We start from the raw sequence: 15,790 nt of genomic DNA on the forward strand, positions 1-15,790 counted from the left end.
CCCTACTTCAGGGAGTTTTCCCGATCCAGGGATTGAACCTGCAGTCCAAGCTTTAGTTGATTGAAGTCAGGAGGGTCATCACCATTGTTCCATCCTCCATTGGGTGCAGGCCTGGTTCCTGCAGAACCCAAAGATGTATGGTTGTGTGTATTCCTTGAGGGGCAACTGGGTCTCTGCTTTATCCCTGCACTATTGATTGCTGGCCTTTTTTCTGTTCCTACATTTCTCTCTCCCCTTAAGATCATTAATTACTGACACCTGTTCAAGGGCAAGCATCGTGGTGGCCCTTACAGGGCCCTTAAGTCACAGGATTGGATCACAAAATGTCAAGAAAGCCACATCTGGTATTCTTTCTCTGGGCATCCCCTACCTTACCTGCTTATTGGAGGGCACCACGGGGTCCTGCTTGGTTTCAATCCCCTCTTTACTCTGATACTCCTTAGTCTCGAGGGAAACAGGCGTCGGACAAGAAAGGGAGTGACATTTTGGCTAGAAAGGTTAGTTATAAACTCCACAGAGGAACTTGGTTTTAGGGTGACTTGGTTTCAAGCACCTGGCACAGAGTAAACAGTGGACATAGCTATTGCTATTACAATAAAAGTGTTCCGTGTAGGAAATGGTTGTGTGCCTGTGAGCAAATGGAAAAATCTCAACACTGAGCACACATCAGCATCACTCGAGAATCTTTTCCTTGGATTTTTTTTTTTAATTGAGCTCAGTTTGAACCTTCTCTTAAGAACATCTTTCCACGTTAGTTAAGTATTCATAAAACTTATCCTTTTAAAGATAAAGATGAAATAGTAGGATAGCATCACTAACCCAATGGAGATGAGCAAATTCCCGGGGATAGTGAAGGACGGAAGCCTGGCCTACTACACCCCATGGGGTTGCAAAGAGTCGGACACGACTTAGCAACTGAACAGCAACATCGTTTTCAAAAGGCTTTAGAGAAAGTCACTTTTATGGACATAATTTGACCCAACTGCATCTGTGGCATACTTCAGCTGCTTTTAATTTTTCGCTGTTATAAACCAGGGAACACGGGCGTTCTGTGCGTGTTCTTGCTAATACAGCCTGGAACGTGCTGTTAAAAAGCACCGGTGCTGTGCTCCGGGCTCTGTCCCAGCGTGACGCTCGGCCTCGCCGGCCCCGCCCGGACATCTTCTCCACCAAGGAGACGTTCGGCCCGGCGTCCGCCAGGGGGCAAGCGGGAGTCGCGGGCGGCGGAGCTCGACCACGCATGCGCGCGCCGCTGGGAGCACGTGCGAAGGGCGGCGGGGCGGGAGCGGGAGGGGAAAGGTAGGAGGTGAGAGGTGAAGGGGCGGAGAGCTGCGCGGGCGCCGGGCGGCGGGGAGAGAGAGAGAGAGAGAAAGGGAGGGAGGGAGGCAGGGCGCCTCGCACTGGACCGCGCGGGCCGGGAGCGCGCACGCCGCGCCCCGCGCCCCGCCCCCGTCCTCCCGCCGCGGCCACCGCCGCCGAGAAGCTGTTGCCGCCACAGGTACCTCCGCGCGCGTCCCCTCAGCGTCCGCGGGCCGGCCCGGGCCTCACGCTGCGCGGCCCGCAGGGTTCCGGGATGGGGGCCGCCAGGGCCGCGGGCGCGCCGGCGTGGGCGCTGTCCAGCAGCTGTGAGGGCCGCGCCGGGAGACCGCGGCGGGCGAGGGGGCCGGCTTGCCGCGATCCTACCCGCACCGCGGCCGCGCCCCCGTCCGGGCCCACCGCGCGCGCCCGCCGCCCTCGTCCTCGCGCCCCGGCGACCGCTGGCTTGACAGGGGGTCGCGCTATTGCGCCCCGGGGCCCCGGCGGTTCTAGAACTTGCTTTTGGACTGTCTGGGTGTTGCGGGGAGGGGAGAGCACGCCGTCCGTACCTGCCTCTTCTGCGCGATCTGATTGAGAGGCAACACGTAGCTAGCTGCTTTCCTAGGTTCTGCCCTGGTTTCTAGTTTTCTGTTTCCCTCACAGCTAAACGTTGCTCACTAATGTTGCCTCTGTTGATACTCTGGGCGGGCTGATTACCCCAGTGTGCCGTGCAGGAGCCTGAGGTCAGGATGGTTGTGCAGATGGACATGCTCTTGGCCGTGGTGACTTTGCCCGGTTTCGTCTCACTCGCTGCCCGCACCTTCTGTGGTGATAGTCAGAGCTGGGCGACTGAACTCCTTCTAGGGATTTTGCAATACATTTTTTGAAGACGACTTCGTAAAGGTTTCTTTCACGATGCTAGCTTTGAGTGTGCTTCTGACCCAACGTTTGTGAAGTTGGCTTATGCAGTGTGTACTTATGGGATTGCTGCCATCTTAGGGTATCCAGCTAAAAACTGAAGCTTTTGTGAGGGAGTCAGGGACAAGGGTGTCCGGTTGGGTGTAGTTTTAGGTGTTCCTCTAATTGACGACTTGTATCTATAATTTTATGTTGATGAGAGTTTTAGGTGTCTCACACATTTGCAGCATTTCCTGTGGGGGACACGCAATGTAAAAAAAAAAAAAAAAAACACCCAAAATGTGTATTAATGTATCTCTGCAGACATTCTTTCGGTGGTTTATTGAAGCTGAAATAATTCTCATTGATTATGAACTCCTCTGGCGTTTGAGAGACCCCCGCTTTTCTTTTGCTGTTGTGGCAAAAACAGCACCTCTCTGGTGTCTCCATGTGCTGTGTAATTACTCATTTAGGTCTCCCCACCCCCCCGCCCCGCCCCCTCATCTAGATTAGTTTACTGTCAGGAGATGGGTGTAAAAACTCTACTACTCCTAGTTTATGACAGTGGAGGCATGAAGATTGTGAATTGCTTGAGGCAGTTTATGAAGAATTCACCTGTCCAGTTTGGAAATGAGCCATACCTGTGGGGGTTGGTACATAGGCATTTATTAACATTTGATGGTAGAGTTTAGAGGATGCTTACTCTTAGTATGTACTTGAATGTGTCCCAAGGACTGTTAAATAGCACTTAGGTTTACATGTTATTTGCTTACCTTCACCCTCGGTGGCCATTTGGTTCCCACTAGTGTTAGTTGGAGAAGGAAATGGCAACGCACTCCAATATTCTTGCCTGGAGAATCCCATGGACAGAGGAGCCTGGCAGGCTACAGCCCATGTGGTCGCAAGAGTCGGACACGACTTAGCGACGAGAGAGAGAGACAGAGAGAGAGAGAGAGAGGGTTAGTTTTACTAGCTCTGACAGGCACTTCATGTAGAGTTTGTATCAACAGTCCCATCAAATGGATAAGAAGACTCCCCCCTCATAGAGAAACTGAGTTGCCAGGGTCACCCAGCTTGTCACTGGGGATCAGGCCTTCAAACCAGGTCTGCCCGACTCCACTACCTACTGCTTCCACAGTAGAAGTGTAGAAGTGAAAGTTGCTCAGTCGTGCCCAACTCTTTGTGACCCCATGGACTATCCAGTCCATGGAATTCTCCAGGCCAGAATACTGAAGCGGGTACCTGTTCCCTTCTCCAGGGGATTTTCGCAACCCAGGGATCAAACCCAGGTCTCCCACATTGCAGGCAGATTCTTTACCAGCTGAGCTACAAGGGAGGCCCTTCCACAGTAACATATTCCCTTCTTGAGTTGGCTGCTGAAACAAAGTCCAGGTGACTTCTTTTGCCTCCTAAAGTGATCATTCTGGGTAAGATATTTTATTGAGCACTTGGGCTATCTAGATTCTCTGCTGAGTGCTCTCTTAGCAGCCTATCTCTCTTAACTATCATAATAACCAGGAGAGATGACCCTGTTATCACCCTCTTCACTCATTAGTTTTAGAGACATTATCTGACTGGCCCTGTGTCACCCGCTGAGTTAGAAGCCAAGCCCAGTTGCAAACCCAGGGTTTGAAAACAGTCCATGCTTTTATGCCATTCTTGCATCTGCTGGCTTCACAGTCTTCTCCACTACCCACCAAGTGAGAGGTAGCAGAAAACGATGTTGGGGTGAAGGGAGGACCCCAGAGTCACAGACTTGAGTCAGGGATGGTGGAACTCAACAGGAAGGAGATATTCATTTGACCTCTGTATTCCATAGCTTTACCCTGAGTGGTCCGGGGCACAGCTTGCAGGGTTGCTGGGCTGTGTAGCTTTGCAGTAGAGTCCAAAGAGGATGTGTGTGTATGCATCACGGGGGCACATGGGTCTCAGGAAAAAAAAAAATAAAGCCAATTTCAGCCTTATTTGTATTTTGTATTTTATAAGTACAGTTGGTATTATCACAATAGTACATATATATAATTTTTACACAAAAATTGGGGATATGTACACACATATTGGGGATATGTATTTGAGTTTTGTTGTTGGGAGTTCATAAAAACATTAAGAAATCACTGGTTTAATACTCAGCATTTTCTGAATTCATAAAATATGTAAAGTGTCATGCTAACCATTTGTTCCTAAGTTGGAAGTCTAGTGAAGTTCAGTGTAATTCTACATAATAAGAGAGGGTATTTCATATTAATAACCAATTATAAATTATTTTAAAACTTGCAATCTGAGTGTGAAAGATTTGGTTTTTCAGTAGCCTTTATGTTGCAAATATAGTAGTACTCTTTACATTTGAAGCTATAGTGACTGATATAGCCCTTTAGAAGTTAAAATTTTGGGAATTCCCTGGCCGTCCAGAGGTTAGGACTCTGTGCTTTCATTGCTGAGGGCCTGGGTTCGATTCCTGGTCAGAGAACTAAGGTCCCACAAGCTGTGTGGTGTGGCCAAAAAAAAGAAAGGAAGTTAAAATTTTGTTGAACCTCTTCTGTTTTTTTTTTTCAAAGTTTTAATTTTTTATTGTATATTGAAATATAGCCAAGTAGTTTCCGGTGAGCAGCAGAGGGCTGCAGCCATCCATATATATGTATCCATTCTCTCCCAAACTCTGCTCCCATTCAGGCTGTCACATATTGTAACATTGAGCCCAGTTCCATGGGCTGTGTAGTAGGTTCTTGTTGGCTATCTATTTTAAATAGAGTGGTGTGTACATGGCCTTCCCAAAGTCCCTAACTTTCCCTTCCTCCTGGCAACCATAAGTTCATTTTCTGTTTTGTAAGAAAATTCATTTGTATCATTTCTTTTTAGATTTCACATATAAGGGAGGTCATAAGATATTTCTCCTTCTCTGCGTGACTTACTTCACTCAGTATGACACTCTCTCTCTAGGTCCGTCTATGTTGCTGCAGATGACATGATTTCATTCTTTTTTAATGGCTGAGTAATATTCCACTGTATATATGTACCACATCTTCTTTATCCATTCCTGTGTCGATGGACATTTAGGTTGCTCCCCTGTCTTGGCTATTGTAAGCAGTGCTGTAGTGAACATTGGGGTGCATATATACTTTTGGATTATGTTTTTCTCTGGATATGTGCCCAAGAGTGGGATTGCAGGTTCATATGGTAGTTCTGTTTTTAGTTTTTTAAGGAAGCTTCATACTGTTCCCCTTATTGGCTGTATCAATTTGCATTCCCACCAACATTGTAGCAAGTGAACTTCTTCTATTTCAGACAAGTTAATTGAGTTTGAAGCCGAAGAGACTAATCAGTGTACACAAATATGGCATTTGTAATAGTTGTAGTTGTGCTATTTTGCAACCTTAGAATATTTTCTAATCATCTAAATGTTGAAATTCTAAGCATGTTGATTCCTTATCACTTCTTACAAACTAGATTCTTTAGTTCATTCCACTGCAGTGGTTAGTACATTATTTCAGAATGAGTGGTTTCAGAATTCTATCTAATTAAAAAATATCTTTTTCATCTTCCATCTTATTTCACAATTGAATAGATTAGTGTTCTTCAGGAGTTTAGGTTAAAATAACAGAATGGGTTTTGAGCAAGAAATATAGTTTCCTAATTATATAAGCTGCTATTATCCAGATGAGACAGTATTACTTCATACCTAGGTTCTCAAACTTGTGTGAATTGAAATTACCTGGAGGAGTTGTTTTAACCTCACCTCCAGAATCTGTAGGTCAGAGGTAGACCCTGGAATTTGAAATTCAAACAAGTTACTAGGTGCTGCTACTGTTGCCTTGCATGCTTAGTTGATAAGTCGTGTCTGACTCTTCGGACCCCGTGGACTGTAGCCCACCAGGCTCCTCTGTCCATGGGATTCTCCAAGCAAGAATACTGGAGTGGGTGGCCATGCCCTTCTCCAGTGGATCTTCCTGACCCAGGGATCGAACTTGCTTCTTCTGTGTCTCCTGCATTGCAGGCGGATTCTTTACTGCTGAGCCGCTGTTGCCTGAGGGAACCACAGTTTGAGAGCCCTGGGTCTAAACCCAGAGCACGAGATCAGTGTCTTTATGTTTCACTCGGGATCTCATCAGCATCACCTTACAGTTTTGCCACACTCAGCCAGTCCTCCGAATTAATGATGACTCAACTTACCATTTTTCAGCGATATGATGGTGCCAAAGCAGTCATATATTCAGTAGAAACCATGCTCCAAATTTTGAATTTTTTAAATCTTTTCAGGGCTGTAATATGTTGACAGCAACACTCTCGTGATGCTGGACAGCGGCACTGAGCCACAGCTCCCAGTCAGACATGTACTCATGAGGGTGACCAACTAATACACTTAGAGCCATTCTGTATTCAGGCAACCATTTTTTCATTTTCAGTATGGTATTCAATAAGTTATATGAGATATTTAGCACTTTATTATAAAATAGGCTTTGGGTTAGATGATTTGGCCCAACTTTAATGTCAGTGATCTGAGCACATCTAAGGTAGGCTAGGCTAAGTGATGACGTTCAGCAGGCTAGGTGTAGTAAATGCAATTTCGGCATTACAATGTTTTCAGCTTAGGATGGGTTTATCAGCACATACGTGGAGGAGGGCATGGCAACCCACTCCAGCGTTCTTGCCTAGAGAATTACATGCAGAGAGGAGCCTGACAGGGTACAGTCATGGAGTTGCAGAGAGTCGGACACTACTGAGCGACTAACACACACACACATCAGGATGTAACTCCATTGTAAATTGAGGAAGACCTGTACGTATCTGGCTCTTGTTTTTAGTCAATTTACTTTTTATTTTAGATAATGTCATAATTATATTCTCAACCATAGTGCTATTTCTGCTTTCCCTGCAGTTTCTAAGTTGAGGAATTAGAGTTTTGTTTTTTTTTTTAATTCGAATCACTCATCTTCTTAAAAATTAAATAAGCTCGCCCATGTGCGTGCCCACAGTTTACATCGTCTGTAATCCCAGTGGTAACCACCTGCAGGCTTCTTGTCAGGCTTCTTTCTTGCTCATTCTTTTGTTCTTTCTCTGTGTAATGGGTTCATACTGTTCTGTATTCATTTTCTGTGTGAACATTTTTTTCATGTATAAAACTGTTCTAGAACATTTTTGGTTTTTAAAAAAAAAAATGGGCTCTCATTTGTTTTGATGTTTTTCAGTGGCTTTCTCTTTGAGCAGCCTTGTCCAGTCCAGCCTGCTGCATGTAGCTGTGGGCTTCGTTTGCACCTTTTCAGAAGACCGCGCTGTCACTCACAAAGTCTTCAATCATGGTCTCTCTCTCTCAACAATCTTCAGTAGCTCCCCACTCTCATAATCTGCCCCAGGCTGGCAAATCCATCCCTTCTTCCCTCTACCAAGCAGTGTTTATGCTGCCTTATCTTTTTTTTTTTTTGTAAGGGGCCACTTGGATGGAAGAATTTTTAAAATACATTTATTTATTTATTCATTTATTTTTGGCTGCATTGGGTCCTCTAGTTGCAGTGAGTGAGGGCTGCTCTCCAGCTGCCGCGCGTGGGCTCTTCACTGTGGTGGCTTCTCTTGTCGCCGAGCACAGGCTCCAGGGTCCCGGGCTTCAGTAGTTGTGACGCATGGGCTCAGCGGTCGAGGCTCCTGGGCTGCAGAGGACAGTCCCAGTTGCTCCATGGCATAGGGATCTTCCCAGACCATGGATTGAACCCATGTCTCCTGCATTGACAATTGGATTCTTATCCATTGAGCCACCAGGGAAGCCCTGTGCTGTCCCAGCTTCAGGGAGCGAGTAGTTCTCATCTTCCAGACATGAGTCCTGGTTGGGTTTGACGTTCATTCTCAGTTGTCCCCCCAGCAACAGTGACTGTTAGGAATATGAAGACCTGCCTTCAGCAGGCAACAGAGAATGTTGCATCTCATATCCTTGTCAGGAGGATAAACTTGAATTCTTCACCCCCTCAAAAGCTATGCTGAACTCAGCTGTGGTAAAGAATGTCCATGGGATTGTTCTGGCACATGGTTCGGTGCACCTGTTCCAGGCAGTGTTTTGTCTTTGAATGAAACGGGATCATTAGCAGCATATTTCTGGCCTCCTCCTGCTTCGCATGGTCCCATCAGCTTGTGTTGAGAGCTGTACAAGAAGCCTCCAAGACAATCTGTGAGTCCAATTAGAAATTTCCTTCAGGTCCAGTGCTTGGGAGTGGTCATGCCTCTTCTGAACCATTGGTTTGATTTTGTTTAAACCATACTGTGAACTGTGTCAGAATGGTTGTCTCTTTGCCTTGGTCCCTAGGGAGCTCATAGTGTCATTTATACTCAGAGTCCTCTGGCTTGTGCATTCTATATTAATCTTCTGGCTTATAACATTTTTTTTTTTCTTTTTAGTGGCTAGACATTTTGTTCTTTCTGTCAATTTTACTGTAAAAAACACATTTCATGTCTTTTCTAAACATTACAGTGATTACATTCTTGTCTCCAAATCTGTGTTCCTATCCCATATCCTTCCATTTTTTTGTACACTTGAATCCCTCTGAACCCTGCTTTCACCTGCCCCCTGCCATTTCCTCATTGTTTTTTGTTGTTACAGTTTTTTATTGTGGTAAATATACAAGTTTCCATATTAACCATTTTTAAGTGTACAGTTCAGTGATATTAAAAACATTTATAAATTTTTGCAACATTACCACCATTCTCTCTTTGCTGTGCATAGTCGTGTCTGACTGCGATGCCATGGACTGTAGCCCACCTGGCTCCTCTGTCCTTGGGATTCTCCAGGCAAGAATACTGGAGTGGTTTGCCATGCTCTCCTCCAGGGGATCTTCCTAGCCCAGGGATCAAACCCAGGTCTTCCGCATTGTGGGTAGATTCTTTACTGTCTGAGCCACCAGGAAATCCCAAGAATGCTGGAGTGGACAGCCTATCTGTTCTCCAGGGGAGCTTCCTGAACCAGGAAGTGAACTGGGACCTTCTGCATTGCAGGCGGATTCTTTACCAGCTGATCTACCAGGGAAGCCCATTCTCCGTGTATCTCTTTTCATTTTGCAAAACTGAAACTCTATATCCATTAAGTAGTAACTCATTTTCTCCTCTCCCAAGTACCTGGCAGTAACCATGCTAAATAGTTTATATAACTATGATTTTGACTAAGTATATCATGTAAATGGAATTATACCATGTTACTGTCTTTGTGACTGATGTGTTTCATGTAGCATAATGTTGTCATGGTTCATGTTGTAGCAGAATTACTTCCTTTTCAAAGCTGGATAACATTCTGTGTATACACCTCATTTGTTTATCCATATTCATCTGTTGATAGACATTTGTATCATTTCCACCTTCTGGCTGTTATGAGTGATGCTGCTAATAACATGGATATACAGATATTAGTTCAAGGCCTTGTTTTCAGTTCTCTTGGGCCAGTACGGCAGTGGAATTGCTGGACTGTATGGTAATTCTATGATTAATTTTTTGGGAACCATCTGACTGTTTTCCCCAGAGGCTGTACCATTTTACATTCTTGCCAGCAATGCAGAAGGGTTCCAGTTTCTCTACATCCTTGCTAACACTTGTTATTTTCTCATTTTTTTTGATAGTAGCCATTGTAATGTGTATGAGGTGATTGTATCTCTTTGTAGTTTTTTTTTTTTATTTTTTTGGTGAACAAATTTCTTAAAAGATCACTTAAAATCAACGTAGAAAATGGTTGCGTAGTACAGATGTCAACTGTTCACTAAGAATACATTTTAAAAATAATTTTCTTTTATTATATATAAATATTTATTTTAATAATACTCTTTATCACTTTAACTTATATCATTCCAGTATGAAAATGTTTAATTGAAGAGAGAATATTTCTTCAGAACTCTAAATAAAGAGCTTTATCGATCAAATTTGCAGCAATACAGTCTTTAGAAATACTTAATTCATTTTATAGTAATACTTCCCATTTAAAAGTTTGTCAGTTTGTCACAGGTTTAAAGTACAAGGTACCTAATGCTATGAAAGTATACGTAGTGTAAGTGAACCAAATCTTTTCTCAAATATCAATTCTTTGTAAGTCCTACAAATTTGTGTGGACATATTTGTTGCATAAGTTAAATATTTTTTCTGTTGTTAGTTTGTAATATTCTACAAAACTCAAGCATATTCATATCTATCATGGGCAGCTTATTATAGCATGTTACCTGTAAGAAACCCTGATCTATATACTTAAAATGATTTCTTGAAAAAACATTTTCCATAATATAGTCCAGCATTTAACAAATAATAAAATTAAAATTTATCCCTTGATCAGTATTCAGATTAAGAGTAACTTTCTTAATGTTTGCAAGTGAAGACTTGTGACCCGAGATAGGATCCATTGACAGCATCATACATTGATTCAGAAAGATATCTTCAGTAACTAAGGCAGAAGTGAAAGTGTACTCTAAAAGATATGAGCCTAGAAGAGAGCAGCATTTCTAAATCATTTTACATGTGTACTTTGAATTTATTATAGCATAAGCAGTTTAACCACTAAATATCATAATCACAGAATTGACCATTTTTTTTAATATTCCTGAAGTTCATCTATTCAATTTGACCTTTAAACCTTTTAAAAGTATTCATAATTTAAATGGTAAATACTGCCTTAAATTGGTGCTTATACAGTTTATAGAACGGATGAAAGAGACAATAGAGGAGATGTCTAATAAATTGATGTAAGGTTGCAGCAGTATGTGTTTAAGTATACTGGCATCTGCTTTAATTCACAAAGAAGGAAATTACGAATTTATATTTCTGAACCCACAACCTAGTATCAATTGTGTGTATGTGCTAAGTCTCTTCAGTTGTGTCCGACTCTTTGCGACCCTGTGGACTGTATATAGCCCACCATGCTCCTTTGTCTGTGGGATTCTCCAGGCAAGAATACTGGAGTGAGTTGCCACGCCCTCCTCCAGGGGATCTTCCCCACCCAGGGATTGAACCAGTGACTCCTGTGGCTCCTGCATTGCCGGCTGATTCTTTACCTCTGAGCTGCCGGGGAAGCCCAGTATTGATTGTATGTTGTTTCAAATTACTAGCTCTCTGCTTCACTTCACGTTGCTAAATCCTGCCTTCCTAAATGTTTATAAATGGGCAGGAGTCTGGATTGACACAGTTCAGTGATGGGTTTTTTTTGTTTAATCCCAGCAGCTCTAGCACTGGCACTGTCCTGGGTTCAGAGCAAGTTCTAGTAATATTCCTGAAGTGTTTTCCGTGGTTGCTATTGACTCATTGTAATTTCAATTTACATTTCCCTAGTGATCAGTAATGTTGAGCATTTTTTCATGCTTTTATTAGCCATTTGTATATCTTCTTTGGGGAAATTCAGGCGCTTTGCCCATTTTTTAATCAGGTCACTTTAAAAAATTTTTTATTTATTTGTTTTTAAACTTTTAATTTTGTATCAGATTTTTTGTTGTTGTTGAGTTTTAGGAGTTTTCTTTATATTCTAGATATTAATCCTTTATCAGATATATGATTTGTAAATATTTTCTCCCATTCTGTGGGTTGCCTTTTTACTCTGTTGACAGTATCTTTGTGTTTTTGGTCCATGCTGCACAACTTATGGGATATTAGTTCCCCAACCAGGGGTCGAATCTGGGGCCTCGGAAGTGAGTGTGTGCAGCTGTAGCCATTGGATCACCAAGAAGTTCTTTGTTGATAGTTTCTTTTGATGCACACAATTTAAAAATTTTTGTGAAGTCTAATCTGTTTATTTTCCTTTTGTTCCCTTTGCCTTTGGTGTTATACCAAGGAATTGCCAAATCTAATGTGAAGCTTTTGCCCTCTGTTTTAAGAGTTTTTATAGTCTTAAGTTCAGGTCTTTGATCCTTGTTTATTCATTGCTGCTAAATTTTGTAAAGGGGTACATTCTGAAAAAGCCTTGTACATTTCAAAGGACTTCTCTGTTTATTAATGTTTATTATCATTAAATTGAAATATATACAAAAGCAGAGAGCAGTGATCCATTGTGATGTATCACTTAGTTACGTCTCATCCTTACCGATACTTTTTTCTTGGCTACGCCACACAGCATGTGGGATCTTAGTTCCTCAACCAGGGTCGAACCTGCAACCCTGCATTGGAAGCGCAGTCTTAACCACTAGACCTCTAGGGACGTCCTTTTCATTTTGCGGGGGGGAGCTTTAATATTGTACATTCATATAACTCCCAGAACCAGACTGAGAAGAAATAGTGCATTGATTATGCATATAATGTATGTTACATATAAAGTAATGGAGTGATTTCCCTCCAAATTCCTTAATACATTACATGTTCTCAAATAATATGTCTTAGTTTCTAGATGAATTGCAAGCACAGTCATGGGTCCTGACACTTGTTATTTTTCTTTTTTTAAGAAATAAGAGCCGACCTATTGGGTGTGAAGTGATATCTCATTATGGCTTTGATTTGTATTTCTGTAATGATTAGTGATGTTGAGCAGTTTTATATGCTTTTTGACCATTTGTATTCAATGTATCTATTCAAGTCCTTTGCCCTTTTTATTCTTATTTGGGCCATGCAGTGGGCACATGGAATCTTAGTTCCCTGACCAGGGATCGAACTCGTGCCCCTTGCAGTGGAAGCACAGAGTCCTACCATTGGACCCCTGGGGAAGTCCCTACTTACCCTTTTTTTTTTTTTAATAAATTTATTTAATTTCAGATCAGTTCAGTCGCTCAGTCGTGTCCGACTCTTTGCGACCCCATGAATTGCAGCACGCCAGGCCTCTCTCTCCATCACCAACTCCCGGAGTCTACCCAAACCCATGTCCATCTAGTCGGTGATGCCATCCAACCATCTCATCCTCTGTCATCCCCTTCTCCTCCCACCCCCAATCCTACCCAGCATTAGGGTCTTTTCCAATGAGTCAACCCTTCGCATGAGGTGGCCAAAGTATTGGAGTTTCAGCTTCAACATCAGACCTTACAATGAACACCCAGGATTGATCTCTTTTAGGATGGATTGATTGGATCTCCTTGCAGTCCAAGGGACTCTCAAGAGTCTTCTCCAACACCACAGTTCAAAAGCATCAATTCTGCGGCGCTCAGCTTTCTTCACCGTCCAACTCTCACATCCATACATGACCATTGGAAAAACCATAGCCTTGACTAGACGGACTTTTGTTGGCAAAGTAATGTCTCTGCTTTTAAATATGCTATCTAGGTTGGCCATAACCTTCCTTCGAAGGAGTAAGCGTCTTTTAATTTCATGGCTGCAATCACCATCAGCAGTGATTTTGGAGCCCAAAAAAATAAAGTCTGACACTGTTTCCACTGTTTCCCCATCTATTTGCCATGAAGTGATGGGACCAGATGCCATGATCTTAGTTTTCTGAACGTTGAGCTTTAAGCCAACTTTTTCACTCTCCTCTTTCACCTTCATCAAGAGGCTCTTTAGTTCTTCTTCACTTTCTGCCATAAGGGTGGTGTCATCCGCATATCTGAGGTTATTGGTATTTCTCCCAGCAATCTTGATTCCAGCTTGTGTTTCTTCCAGCCCAGCGTTTCTCATGATGTACTCTGCATATAAGTTAAATAAGCAGGGTGACAATATACACAATTACTTTACAATATTGTAGTGGTTTTTGCCATACATTGACATGAATCAGCCATAGGTTTACATGTGTTCCCCATCCTGAACCCCCCTCCCATTCTCCCTCCCCATCCCATCCCTCTGGGTCATCCCATTGCCCCGGCCCTGGGCATTTGTCTCATGCATTGAACCTGGAATAGTGTTCTGTTTCACCTATGATAATATACATGTTTCAATGCTATTTTCTCAGAATGTTCCACCCTCACCTTCTCCCTCAGAGTCCATAAGACTGTTCTATGCATCTGTGTCTCTTATTCTGTCTCGCATATAGGGTTATCGTTACCATCTTTCAAATTCCATATATATGCATTAGTATACTGTATTGGTGTTTTTCTTTCTGGCTTACTTCACTCTGTATAATGGGCTCCAGTTTCATCCATCTCAATAGAACTGATTCAAATGTATTCTTTTTAATGGCTGAGTAATATTCCATTGTGTATATGTACCACAGCTTCCTTATCCATTCGTCTGCTGATGGACATCTAGGTTGCTTCCATGTCCTGGCTATTGTAAACAGTGCTGCGATGAACATTGGGGTATACGTGTCTCTTTCAATTCTGGTATCCTCGGTGTGTATGCCCAGCAGTTGGATTGCTGGCTCGTATGGCAGTTCTATTCCCAGTTTTTTAAGGAATCTCCACACTGTTCTCCATAGTGGCTGTACTAGTTTGCATTCCCACCAACAGTGTAAGAGGGTTCCCTTTTCTCCACACCCTCTCCAGCATTTATTGCTTGTAGACTTTTGGATAGCAGCCATTCTGACGGGCGTGAAATGGTACCTCATTGTGGTTTTGATTTGCATTTCTCTAATAATGAGTGATGTTGAGCATCTTTTCGTGTGTTTGTTAGCCTACTTACCCATTTTTGAATCGAGTTTTTTGTTGTCATTGTTGCTGAGTTGTGGCAGTTCTTTCTATATTCTGGATATTAATCTCTTCATAGACATATGATTTGCAAATAATATTCTTCCATTCTGTGGGTTGTTCTTTCACTCTGTTGATAGTTTTCTTTGATGTACAAAAATGATTTTGTTATCTTTTTTTTTTCCTGTGCTTTTGGTGTCGCATCCACAAAATCCTTTCAGAATCAGTATCATGAAGGTTTTACCCCTATGTTTTTCTTTTAAGAGTTTTATTAGTTCTAGTTCTTTGTTTAGGTCTTTGATCAGTTTTGAGTTAACTTTTGTGTATGATGTAAGGGTCCACTTTAGCTTTTTTGAGTGGGGCTGTCATGTTTCCCAGCATCAGTTGCTGAAAAAACTTTTACCAGCTGTCCCTCTCATCTCTTGCTCTCTTTGGCACTCTCTCCCTCACAAACAGGTCTTTTGCATGTTTTGTGTTTGGAATGGAACCCTCTTCCATGTGGTGTTTATATTAAAAGCTCTTGAGACAGTAATAAAATCTAGACCCATCACACCTTCACTTTTGAGAAAACTCTCAAGAAGCATGGTACTTTCCAGCAGAACACACCTCTCTCAGGAAGCCACAGGCAAGAGGCTTCTACTCTGTGTGGTCTGGACATACCCATGTGTGGCTGAGAGCAGGAGTCTGGTCCCGGCCGTGCTTCTGAGACCAAGGCTGAGGGCACCCTACCTCTGGGCCAGCAGTCTTGTGAAATGACAGGGCTGCCCCACTGAACTCCTGCATTGTTTCTAGCTTTAAAACCAATTCTTTGCCCATGTTCTTGGCAGTCAGTTCAATCCATTTGTTAGTCATTGCTGACCACGTCAAGAGGTAATGAAAATGTAGGTTGCTGCCATTGTGGAAGAAAGTCTTCAGTGTATCTGTTGATGCTGAATTGTGCAGAGGGGTCAGCATCCTGTAATGATTATTTGTGATGACCATCACAACCGTTTAATTTAGTCTTCTTTCAATCCGGGTATTGCTGCACCATCCCAACAATTATCCTAATTGTGGCAATAGTCATCCTCTTGAAAATTATGTTTTCAGGCTTCAAAGTCTTTGAAATCAGCTTTCATTCATTA

The 15,790-nt window shown here is 42.7% G+C and overlaps 1 protein-coding gene across 16 annotated transcripts in view; it reads left to right on the forward strand.

The window, feature by feature from the left end:
• SCAP (SREBF chaperone) overlaps positions 1-15,790 on the forward strand; it is a 100,369-nt gene that overhangs the window by 1,739 nt on the left and 82,840 nt on the right. For 13 of the 16 annotated variants that reach the window (XM_081525852.1, XM_081525854.1, XM_081525859.1 and 10 more), the window contains exon 1: positions 1,350-1,498. The exons of the other annotated variants lie outside the window; for them this stretch is intronic. The gene's annotated coding sequence lies outside the window, so the exon portion shown is untranslated. Of the gene's footprint in view, positions 1-1,349; positions 1,499-15,790 lie in introns of those variants that run through there. 16 annotated transcript variants of the gene reach the window in all.

Source organism: Giraffa tippelskirchi, chromosome 9 (assembly GCF_054371585.1).
Source record: "Giraffa tippelskirchi isolate mGirTip1 chromosome 9, T2T-mGirTip1v1.2.pri, whole genome shotgun sequence".
Taxonomy (NCBI): domain Eukaryota; kingdom Metazoa; phylum Chordata; class Mammalia; order Artiodactyla; family Giraffidae; genus Giraffa; species Giraffa tippelskirchi.